This window comes from Dermacentor albipictus, chromosome 8 (assembly GCF_038994185.2).
Source record: "Dermacentor albipictus isolate Rhodes 1998 colony chromosome 8, USDA_Dalb.pri_finalv2, whole genome shotgun sequence".
Classification (NCBI taxonomy): Eukaryota; Metazoa; Arthropoda; class Arachnida; order Ixodida; family Ixodidae; genus Dermacentor; species Dermacentor albipictus.
Window position 1 is genome coordinate 106,568,630 of NC_091828.1, and position 12,547 is coordinate 106,581,176.

A 12,547-nucleotide genomic window follows, 5' to 3' on the forward strand; every position below is an offset into this window, starting at 1 on the left:
ATACCGGACACGCTAAAAGTCTCTACTGTATGGGCCTACACGGGGAGCGGAGCTGCTCGTTTTGCTTTCCGTGCGCCGCTCGCACATCCATTCGCCCAACGTGGTCACGTGGCTCAAGCAGCAACTATACAGCGCGGAGAAGGTACCACTAGCGCGCAGGCAAGGGCGACAGCAGCGCCACCATGTCACCGCATTGGGCTACTTCCTCTGATGACCACTGCCAATACGACTGCTTCCGATACCGGTCTGCCTTCATTTTCTTCTTGTGCAAAGTTGAGGATCTTTTATTCGCATTTTCTGCTCGTTTGTGCCGTTCGATTGGAGTGTGCTGTTTGGACAGATGGCGCCGCGGGCGCTTTGCGAAGCGAAGGATCATGCGCAATCCTGCGTTAATCAATGCCTCGACGCACGCTACGTAATTTTTTGTATTCGCCGAGGAGATACCGAACAATAAAGTGCTCCTCGGAGGTGCTCATCGGATGCTCCACCGGGCGTGTTCCGATTCTGGCCAGTATAGAAAACATTCTACGTTGTATGCTAAGAAGACAGCTTCGAGCCCAAGCAATGTGACGCATTTGGAAGACGTCTGTGCGGCTTTACGCCACCTTGCATCGACGAGAATAAAGCTATGAAAGGTATATATTATAGCTGTATTCGGACACTTTGTGCTTGCGAACCTTCGAAAAACGCAACGTCGCTTGCATTATGGCTTATGTTAAGCCTATGAGAAAGCGTGACTAGTTTCTCTTGCGCAGGTTACGTTCCCATCTAGTTTCCATGTATCCTGCTCAGTCGCCATCTTGTTTGGACGGACGGAGTAGCATAGTTTTCTTTTTCTTTAGTTTTTCTCTTCACTTCTTCAGAATCGGAACTAAAAGGAACTGACAACTGGCTAGAATGTGTTGCGAGATGTTGATGGAAATGAAATGACCACGATTTATAGTGATACAGTCCGGCAATGCTGTTCGCTATTTAAGTAGGAATTATAATTTTAAGTTCGCAAGGAAAATCTCAAAGTGGCGCGGCCTGGCGGCGAAATCTTGGTACTTCCGATGTAGTCTATGAGAGTGATGTACGTAACTCGGCCGCTGTTAAGTACAGCAAACTCATTGCTTAACATTGTAGTTTATATCACATTAGACGCTCGCAGCTTTATTCTGTGCGTATTACAAAGTAAAGAAAGCTCAGGCTTACGAGCGACGCTCGCGTCCCACAATGCATCGCGGCGCACATGCTGTTGTACGCGCGCGAGTTTGTGAGCAATTAACCAGAGGTGTATGTGGTCTCCCTGCAGCGAGTACAAAACGACGTCGACTAGTTGAGCCGTAAATGGATGCCAGCACTACATTATTAGAGACATTTACCCTGTCCGCTATTCCGGCAAACGGGGGCGGATTGCCGGATGTGCAGGGCCGCAAACGTGAGCGGCCGGAGCGGTGCAGCCGCCTGGTGGCGTTCAACCAGACAAACACAGAGCTAAAATTGCAGTAACCCACTATATCCTGTTTCACTGCTGGTGCAAATTTTCGGGAGCGGCGTAATTGCGAACACGATTACGCCGCTGTCGATAATATACACCAGCAGCTAAGCCGAATATAGTAATCGGCTTTGTGTTTGTGTGGTTGAGCTTTGCACCACCAGCTTGCGCCACCAATCTGGAACACTCACGTTTACGCTCCCGCTCATCCTGCAAACCGCCCGCGCTTGCCGGAATACCGGACGCACTAAAATTAGAGAATTTTAGTGCGTCCAGTATTCCGGCAAGCGCGGGAGGTTTGCCGGTTGAGCGGGGGCGTGAACGTGACCGGCCAGATTGGTGTTTGTTTGTCAGTCCCTTTGAGATAGCCACTGGCTGTCCCTTTAGCTGTCTATTTAGCCAGCTTCGGCGAGTATTAAAACAGCATCAGCTTCCTGTGGGAGCGCATGCAGTACGCAGCTTCCACTGTGGCAACATGCTGTTGCGAAAACGGCCGACCGCGCAGCCGCGCCGTCTGAGCCGAACGCTAGTACGGTAACGTCGACTGACTCACGGACGCTTTCTTCAGCGAAGTGGGCGGCTTACTTTCGAGAACCGCTCGTGCTGCGTTTTGCGTTATTCTGCACTGCGCCAGGGCCTTCCACCGCAGTTGCCTTTCTCGTTTCGGTCTCGGCCGGCAAGAACCTTGGGTATTGCCCGGACGAGTGACGTACTACGTACGTCACTACGGGACTGCCGTGTATGGGATGTTTCAAGCAGCCGTTTCGGGTAGGGGCGCTGTTCCGCGTTGCGCAGGTGAAGAGGTCTGTCGGTTACCGCGCGAAACAGATGTTTCTTCCTTCTAAGAAAACCGAATTTTGTTAAAAGGACACTAAAGCGAAACGATAAATCAGTTTAGCCTAATAAAGCATTGTCTGGGAACCCTGCAGGTAGTCATTTCGAAAGAATAGTTTCATTATTAGATGAGAAAATGAAGGTCGAAGTATCAGTATTTGAATTTCGCGCCGAAACCCCGACGCCGCTTCGTCAGTGTGACGTCAGGGACTCCAAAGTATGTTTTTCGCGTTTGGGCCGCCGCGTAGGATGAGTAAAGGTTCCCGAAACTTGCTGTGTGTAACATTTGGTTTCTTTAGAACACAATGTAGTCAATCTGTGCCGCTGTATGAGTAAGTAGGCCCTAGAAGATGCCATCAAGATCCATGACGTCACGGTGACCAGGTTCGGAAACTTCAGGGAGGCGTCGCCACCCGTCTTTCGTTCTTGCGCTTTTTCTGGCTTACCAAGCGTCTTATCGTGGTAAGAGTGGTGTTTTTAGGGTCGCAGAAAGGTAATTTACTGATGCAGAATAAATCATTTTTCTCTTTAGTGTCTCTTTAAGCGGACGTCGAGAGGGACTAGAAAACCACAGCTGAATGAAATGACCAATATTATGTGATAGAAACGACAGAGATTTGATGCGGTCGACACATACTATATATATATCACCGCCGTGCTGGAGAGGTAATTTTTCCTAAGGACGCCAGGCTAATCTGTAGCATCGCCGCCGCCTTCGTTTTCCCGCACAACTCGGAAAAGTTAGGCAACGCGTTTGCGTCGAACAGCGTAATAAATACTGAAAAACATAGCGCCTTAAGGACACAAGACAAGGCGAGAGAGAGGACAAGCGTCTCGGCTTGTCCTTTGACCCTTACTACGCTATGTTTTTCAGTATTAATACGATGAATAACCAACATGCCCAAACATATATTCCCTCCTGAAGTGTCGAACAGCGATGACAACAACGCAGCGGTCTTGTTCATCTTTCGCTTATTCCAGTGCTCTCCTTTTTTTTTTTTGCAACCTCGCGATTAGGTACGACATCGCGTCATTCACCGTTTAGTCACTTTCATTTTGTTTTTCATGACGATCATCCTTCTTTTCTTATCATTGTTTTTCATGACGATCAGCCTTCTTATCATCAATCATAGCGCCTTAGCCCATATATAAATGACATAGAGCACCATTAACTACGTCCTTTCAACCTTTCCGGCTGATCCCCTAGAGAAGCATATGTGTCTCACGCACCGCTGACCGTATGATCCTGGACCGGCCGGGATATAGCCAGGATCGCTGACCGTGTGATCCTGGACATCGGGATATAACCAGGATCGCTGACCGTATGATCCTGGACATAGGAATATAACCGGGATCGCTGACCGTGTGATCCTGGATCTTCTCATCGCAGCTCCGATTGGCCTGCAGAGGGCTGCTATGGCCTCTTTGATTGACTCAATATGCTGCCACTGCAGAATTTGACAATGCGGCGGAATTTCACGATACGCAAAATAGCACCCATGACTGGATGAATAATTTGGCATTCTAAGATATTCACCTATTACCTTGTTATTTATAAACGTTCGCCATCTGGCAGTGGTGTAGCCAGAAGTTTGTTCCAGGGGACTGGAGGGGGGGAGGTTATTGTCACGCACTTGACCAGGAACGGGGAGGCACACAGAAATCTCGGGTGTCACCAGGCATCACCCCTGCTGGTGAACATGCCTGGTGTGCCCTGGATGAATGTATAGATGTCGTGAGCGTCCTCTTTGAAATGGGGCGGTGGGTTGCGCCACGAAGCTCTTGTTAATTTACCCCGGCTACGCCGATGTCACCTGGTGGTCAGTGTCGGGGAACTCTCACCGCCTTTCTGAGCGACGACAAACAGAAGCTAACAAACAGATTGCTCATTGTTCGCCGATTGCAAAAGACTCCTGAAGAAATGCGTTCCGCGTGAACGCTCGGCTAGAATAACTGTCAAAAACCGCTGATCTGCCCCACGTCGCCATCGCGGTTCGCTCTCCACATTTTCGCTCGCTTGAAAGTCGTCGCGACGAAGAACGTCGTCCAGTCCTGCTCCCCCCCCCCTCCCTCCTCACCCCATCACACCTGCTGCGCGAGTGAGGCAAAGTTACGGAGCTCCCTGCTCTAATGAGCTGCTGGCGAGGAAAGTCAGTCAGGTGATTCCAAGAGGCGCTAGCCCTGTATATAGAACACTTCTCTTGTGGAAAGCTGCGATCCGTGTCCTTGCCGCAAGTCCTAACTGCCTTTGTTGTTTTCTGCTCTCGCTTCTTTAGCACGTCAGTATGTGACACGACGATTCTTGGAAACCTTGATGAGCGCCGATGTTTCTTTTCCCTTCCCGGCGCGCAGTGGCGACAGGCTAATCTAGTGGAACGAGGGAAACCTTGCGTAAGACGCGTTCTTCGCGAGTTCCGGTAGACACTGGCTGGAGAACGCTGTGTACTCGCGCTTACTTTAAGCGCTAGCGGGCGCTCAACGTTTGACAGGCCACGCGGGACAGAGAAGAGAGAGCATGAAATATCGCAGTGTACCGGAAAAGCGCTCGTAAAAAAAAAATACAAAGCTGGCATAATCCCTTGAAAGCTTCGTGCACAAACACCCACGGAGCGTGGGGCAATCCTGTCGTCTGTTGTTGCCGCTGTGCTCAGGTATACGTCGTCTATTTGTGAGGAAATGCTGCGCCGTCGTCTGCTTGAGCGTTTGGGCACACCCTGATCGTCTGTTCTCGAGCCGAGCGCACACGACGACCCTGAAGTCGTGGGGCGTCGGAGCAGAAGTGAAGAAAATGGAAGTTCGTGCGCGCGTGGCAGACGAGAAATCGAGGGAATCGGCAGCGATTGGCTCGCCCCCGAGGCACGTGACCTTGAGCACGTGACCTTCCCCGACCAGTCAGCGAGGCAACCGAAGTAATGCAGTCATGAGGCAAGGCTGTCGATACGTGCGCTACGCGTATCGCGTATGAGCTGCCTTTTACCACCGTTCTTAATCAAGGCATTTCATTTCTTGCCACTTTATTCCACTGTAAACCAGCACGGCAAGCACGTGTAGCGTGTGAGTGGCTAACTTAGTCCAGAGTGTTTGAGTAGCCATTGCGATGTAAACGCCGACTGAATCTATTACACTCCTGGAAGAATCGGAAGAACTGCTATACTGTTATTGATCTTGCAAGGAAGAGTAGTAACCTTTAAGTGAATAGCTGTGCCGACTTGCGTTGAGGTCTGATGGAGCGACATTTTCACATTTACCTTTAAACTATTAACCATACATTCGCCCGTACACAAGGACAGCAGGGAAAACAGAACACACTGAGACTCTGGTATCGATCACTCAACAATCTGTCACACATGTCCGAATTACCAGTCCCCTAATCAGAATTATTTTCACTTTCGCTCCAGTGCGACTGCTTCGAACACCGCTGACCATGAAATCGCGGAAGACCTCGCCGTGATAGAAACACTGGCGACGTGGATGCAAGACAATAAGGATTGGTTCAGCCACCTATGCTACCACGTGCGAAAGAGACTGGGGGAAAAAAAAAAAAGAGGCGCATGTTTCGATTCCGGTTGCGATTGACCGAATCGAGGCGTCCAACCCGACGACCTTCCCGCACAGAACGATCGAAACCGCAGCGACCGCCTCTTGGGGGCGTGCTAACGAACCGAAGCGGTGCCCTTGCACTTTCGACTGAGATCCGGTCCGGTGCGGTTCCAACCGGAACCGAGACGTTGCCCGGCATTGCGGGAGCTTCCAATGACCCCGTTGTGTATGGAGAGGATCCGAACGAGAAAGAAAAAAAGAAAAGTGCTGGAGGCTTGCATGCGCGACCTCGAAATGCAATCTTAAGGCGTGAAGTACGCGTTGCGAAGCACAGGGGGCGCTGGGGGCGCGCGCGTGTTTAAAAAATTTCCCGCCAAAGGTTAGAGAGCGCAAAAAGCGCGCGTCTCTTTGTAAGGGAAAGCCAAACACGAGTAGGGCCTGTAGCCTGGTGTAGTCACACTTTACCCTCGGTGCTCAGATGAACGGCTTCTCACGCCAGGTACGTTGGGCGACGGCTCTGAACTCTTTCTTTATGAATTTTGTTCTCACAGTAACGAATAACTTCTATTCTACGCATCTTGGACGAGGAAAGCAACCGAGATTACGAAATGAATTCACTGATATGCTTTTCGCGGTATAGCGAGGTTGTCTGTGCCTGTCAGGAAGGCAGTATGTATTGCAGGGAGATAATTTTTTTTTTTTTGGGGGGGGGGTTGCATCAGGCTTATTAATCTTGATCACGAGCGTGCGAAGAACGGAGACAGAGACCGAACACGCATGCCCGCAGTGAGAAATGCTAGGGCTCTTCAGGTTCCCACAATGCAGTACAGAGGCCTTGTCTCAACGTGCGGACCTTAGAGAAATTTCGGGGAAAACCAACAATCTGCAGCACTAAGTTTGTATGAAGTATGTAATTACAGCTGTTGGTTTTCTGATTTCTCGAGTTAGTTCCGACTATTGTTTTCTTTCTGTCCAATACCCTGTAAAGCATTCCGAATCCTACAGGAGTCGTTGGAGCCGGAAGGGTTTAATGTGTTGCACCGGTAAGAGAGTTATTTGGCCCTTTGCACCGGGTCCTTCCTGTTGGGAACGCTTCTTGCGTTCGCTGTGATCCTGAGTACTCGGAGGCAAAAAAAAAAAAAAAAGAAACAGAAGGGGCAAAAGATGGTGATTGTTGAGATGCTGAACAGAATATTAGTGTACAAAGGCGCGGCTAACATTTAACAGCGAAGGTGTTTAGGTCTAGCTTCCCCAGTATCGTGTCCGCGTGTAGAAAAAAAAAACATCATCAGCAATGGCTCGAGCGTCGTCATCTTCATCCACAGCTGGGTCGTTGGCGCTCCTCGGCACTATACCGCGCTCGTGCCACTGCGCCCGCGTTGGTCGTAGTCATTAGTTAATTAACCAATAATGGAGAAATACTTTAATGACCCATCGGGATTTACCCAGTGATAAAAACCGGGGCCGCACGTTTCAGCTTCGCCGGTTAGCCATCTGTACGGAGTGCTTGGGCTGCGATCTTTTTTTTAAGAACTGTAGTATAGAGGTGCTCTTTTACCCTTCCCTAATACTTGCATTTTCTGACACTTTCTTGAGTATACTTCTCGCCGTACGACACACTCTATATAAAGAATAAAGATTGCACCCTTGGAAGCTTATCTTGTCCCCAAACAACAATCGTAATCAATCTCGCGCGCCTTTCCTTGGGCGCCCGGTATTTCCAAGTCGCGAACGGCCCGCGGTTTATCAGCGTGACGTATAGCATTCTCGAGAGGCTAGTAGCGAGCGCACAGTTTTTCAAGGAAGGAAGCGCAGGCAAGGCAGATGACGATTCCTGTTGTGGGGACAAGGTTTAAGCCCCTAATGGTGCAAATTTTCTCTTTTTAATGAGTGCTGTCATCTTTATATAATTGAACTAATTTGCTTTCTTGTGGATCTGGAGCACAGTGGCACCCTAAGTGGTGCGAAGATTTCGAGAGTGCGCAGAACACCAGTGCTGAAATCCACGTACGCTGGGCTCTGTGTTCGACCTGTTTTGCGTCGTGGTTTCTATTCGCATAGTTTCTATTTGGCACGGTCTGCTCACGCGACGGGCCCACAAGCTCAGTGCGCGTGCGGATATTCCCTACACGGAGTGCGATTTTGACAGCTATCACTGATATGCCCCAATGTGTCAGTTTACACTCAAGTGTTGTACCGCGTGTACGGTGCAACGGTATGTAGGTGCAACAATGGTAGTCACTACCTTTTCCTCAGAGGCTTATGCCGTGTGCTCTGCATGTCAGCACTTCGATAAGCGTCACTATATCGCCCTGACGCCGGAACCAAGATTCAGAGAAATGCAATTCTCGTAATAATGGTGACGATTGCTGCTTCGGCAAAAAAAAAAAAATAATCTGTTAGGTATAACACGGGGTTAACGCGACAAATAGGATAGAGGGTGCAACGTGATGACATTGGTTGTGAATTCTCTCGTTCCTGCTCTCTGTGTACGTGCTTTGGCTGGTTTAGACAATTGTATAACATCTTCGCATATTGAATTTGAGTGTAAGAAAAAAAAAAGGAAGCCCGTTACTCTTCAAACATGTTTTGAGGTAACAACTTAGCGCAAGTGAAGTTCAGAGACTGCTATCGGCGGCCGTTTCTGCCAGTGGTGGAAACAAAACCCTACACATCATCATCATCATCATCATCAAATCGAGCGAAGCACGTTGCGACGTCAGCGTAAACGCAAGCTGCAGGCCGTGACGTCACCACGACGCCGCCGCGCTGCCGTTATAGCTTCGGTGCAGGCATATATGACACGCAGATTATCATGTGGACTTATTAAGAATGCAGTTAATGGAAGTGCAAAGACACTTCTTTTCTTTTTTGGGCGCCGGCACCACAGCTAAGTACATGTTCTTTTAGAAGCAAAAACTTAATACAAATAAAGACAAGAGTGAACCATTTATTAAAACGCCAAATTATGAAAATTCAAACAGCGCATAAACGACGGGACCAGAATGAGGAGGAGACAAACACTCTGGTGACAAACATTCTGGTCCCGTCGTTTATGCGCTGTTTGAATTTTTATTGTTACCATGCAACACCAACTCGCCCAATCCGGTGCCCTTCTGCCAAATTATGATCGCTTGGAACAGTGACTTCCATTAATTAATATCATAGAACATGGTTTATCTCCTGTTTTCGAAAGACGATCAGAATTGTATTTTCTGTTAGTTTTCTTTATTCTTCCTTAGTAATAGTAAATGTGTTTACATGTGATGCAGTTTACCTGTTTATTTGATAAAGCGTGGCTGTTATATATACAGTTCTTATTGTTTTTTTGCCTTTTGATCACCTCATCGTATCTGATAGCGTTGCGTACAAACGCCTGCGTGTGATGTCTTGGTAGTGCTTGTTGTATTGTCACTAGCTGTGTCCTGTGTTGCGGCGGCGTTAGGAGCCAAGGCAGGCGCATAGTGATACGCTGGTAATGACATCTGTGACGGAAGTTTAACCAGAGTGAATAAAAAGCTAATACTGTAGTGACCTGCCATATATTTCACCAAACCGCAGATGTAAATGATCGGTATCGGCGTTATCCTTAACGTGTTTTTTATGATTTTCTTTCTGCGAAGCATTGTAGTTGCACAAATTTAAAGCTTAACAGGATGTCGCTACCGTTTGTGCTACTGCCATCAGTGGAGCCTACACTCTAAAAACGGTTGCACCCTTTGGGGTGTATATTTGCCACACAGCAGTAATCGTCATCTGTCTTTCTTGCGTTTTCTTTAACACGGCGAGCCCGGTACTTCCAAGTTACGAACAGCTTGTGCATTATCAGCATGACAGATCATTCTCGACAGGAAACTATCGAGCGCAGCGTTTTCAAACAAGTAAACGCAATCAAGACAGCTGACGATTATTGTTGTGTGGCAGATATACACCCCAAAGTGTGTAACTGTTTCTAGAGTGTATAATCAGGTAATCCGTAAACAGTCACAAGTTTACGGACGAGTGCAAACACTCTAATAACTATCATCAAAAGCTACGAAAACGTAGTAGCTGCTTGCACTAGTTTTCTTTTTAGGTATAAGGGCGAAGAAGCCTAGCAAAGTGATAACACCTGTACCCTCCCTGCCTTTCTTCTACCACCCATCTTTCGCAGAACGCTTCCACCAGTGGCCAGACAGTTGCCCAGACTCTGCTCTGTAGAACTCGCAGCGAGATCGGAGCGCAGGCCTGCAAAGCCTGATTGATCCGAGAGGCGTCCCTTTTCGTCCCGTCCTTCCGGTCTCGCAATACCCTACAAGCAGACTTCTTGGACGACTGCTGCCAGGAAGCAACCACCGTCTGCAGTTGCACGGCGGGAAGGCGAAGCTTGGGCGGAAGCTGATCGACCGAAGGCGTCGGCAACGCTGTGCACAGCAGACTTGGACATCATCCCCGCGGCATGATCTTGAGAGACACGCCTTCAGCCAGCTGACCGTGGCTTCTGGGGAATAGGGAGAAACGGTATGCATACGTGACAGCTTCTAAAAGGTTTTTTTTTTTTCGAAGAAGCTGGCTGAATGAACGAATTTTCTTTCTCTTTTTGCTTAATTTTTAAACTCAACTAAGCAAGTCTTTCACAGATCGTCTAGTGCCTGCGCACAGACCGTGAGAACATTCAGAATCTGCTTGATCTTTTTTTTTTTGCATCCAAAAATTGTCAGCACCAGTGTATGTAGCTGAACAGAACATCTTGCGGGCCTATGGTTGATTCAGTATTGAAGACCTATACTCACTGCGCGAGAAGGGAAACAGACAACACAAAGAGAACGAACATGAAGAAAGCTTGAGCGCAAACTACCAACAGTTTTATCAGGGGGTGTTAGGTTAGGTGGATGCAAACGTCAGGGCCCCCTAGCGCTTGGGGCCACGCTACTGCGCAGTACCGTGGCCCCTAACCTAAACATTTCTATTGAAGCGTAGGCCTAGGTGTATCGGCAAAACGCGCTAAAAGCCAGTGCCTTCATGTACGCTGTAAAATCATTTACACCCTTAAGAGTGAAAATGGTGTAAATGTTCATAACTCCCACCCTTAGGGTGCTATTTATGTAACTCAGACCTCAAGGGCGTCAGTCATAGACACATTTACACTCTTAAAAGTGAGAAAGGGTGTAAATGTGTCTGCAACTCACACCCTCGAGGTCTGAGCTACATAAATAACACCCTAAGGGTGGGAGTTAACACTTTTACATCCTTTCTCACTTTTGAGGGTGTAAATTATTTTAGTCTACTCCGCGCTAATCTCGCAATGCGTAAATAATTATTCCTAGACTGGAAGTCCTTCTCAAGCGACTGTTCATCAATGCAGAAATCGTCGAGCGGTGTCGCAGCATGCTAATACATACTTACTCTCATTGGGGTGTAATTTTGCTAACATTAATTGTCATCGCCATTGTGCGCAGTTTACGGGCACGCGGCCTTCCTTCAGCGCCATGTGCGGATATGCGCTACTGGTATGTTAAAAGTGCCTTAGAGTGTTTTGCAATATTTTCGCGCTTTATTTGAGATGAGTGTTTTGCGCAGAATGGGTGTCGTCGCCGAGGTTATAATTTGATTCAGTACTGCTTAGGTGCTAATAAACAGAAATACACGTTCGTGTACGTTACAGGCAAACCATTTTGACTCTCCATCCAATAGTACTTAGCTTTCTCATGAGACTTTGCACCCCTTCTGGTGCATCTTTCCACCGTAACAATCATCCAACACTTCAGCGTGCGCTTCCTTTCAAAAAACCTGCATGCACGTGCAACAATAGCGCACTTTAAGTTACGTAGAAGCTTAAAAATGTTATTACCCACCGCTGTAGCCTAGCGGCTATAGTGTAGTGCTGCTAAGCACGAGGTCGCGGGATCGAATCCCGGCCGCCGCTGCACCCATTTCGATGGGGGTGAAATGCAAAAGACCCCGCGTCCTGTGTATTGGGGGCACGTTAAAGACCCCTGGTGGTCAAATTTAATGCGTAGTCCCCCACTACGGCCTGCCTCATAATAAAATCGGGGTTCTGGCACGAGAAACCCCAGAAATTCAATTCTATTACATCGTTTATCCGTAATTATGATGATGATAGTTGGCACTAGGGATAAGTGTGTCCAAAAAGGGTATACCCGTAAAAACTACGTCAAGTTTGCGGTGCACCGTTTAATCATAGTGCTCCTCAAAGAGGGTGTCCGTGCAGACACGGCTTCGAGATTTTGTTTGAACTCGTTAAAGGAAAGGAAAAGCTCCGTAAGACGTAAACCATGTAGAGCGTGGAAAGGACACGTTCGTTATTGCTGTTGCGGTGACAACGCTTCGCGCAGCATGCAAACTAATTTGTGACAACTATTGTTGCTGCTTGTTAACAGCTGTAGGGCTGGGACATACGACTCACTCTCGCGCCCTTTGGCAAATACTTCCTGGTAGCGATTGTTGCCACTTGTTAGCAAAGTGTCTATAACGCTTCAATTTCGCGCACTTTCGGTGAAGACCTCTACAGCAACTGTTCATTGCTGCCTCTTGATGACGTAGGGCATAGCTCAGGATTAACTGTCACGCCCTTTTATGCGAAGCATATTACGAGAGCTCAACCCAGCTCCTCAGGCGCGGCGGTGTCGCCTTGAAACCACGTGACACCGTGACGTCACGACAGAGGAGAAGTGGCTTTGGCTCAACTCTTGCAAG

General features: G+C 48.3%; 1 protein-coding gene across 3 annotated transcripts in view; it reads left to right on the top strand.

The window, feature by feature from the left end:
• Positions 1 to 12,547, top strand: part of LOC139048949 (ATP-sensitive inward rectifier potassium channel 12-like) — a 143,587-nt gene that overhangs the window by 114,018 nt on the left and 17,022 nt on the right. For all 3 annotated transcript variants that reach the window (XM_070523946.1, XM_070523948.1, XM_070523947.1), the window contains one exon: positions 10,005 to 10,351. The gene's annotated coding sequence lies outside the window, so the exon portion shown is untranslated. The remainder of the gene's footprint in view (positions 1 to 10,004; positions 10,352 to 12,547) is intronic.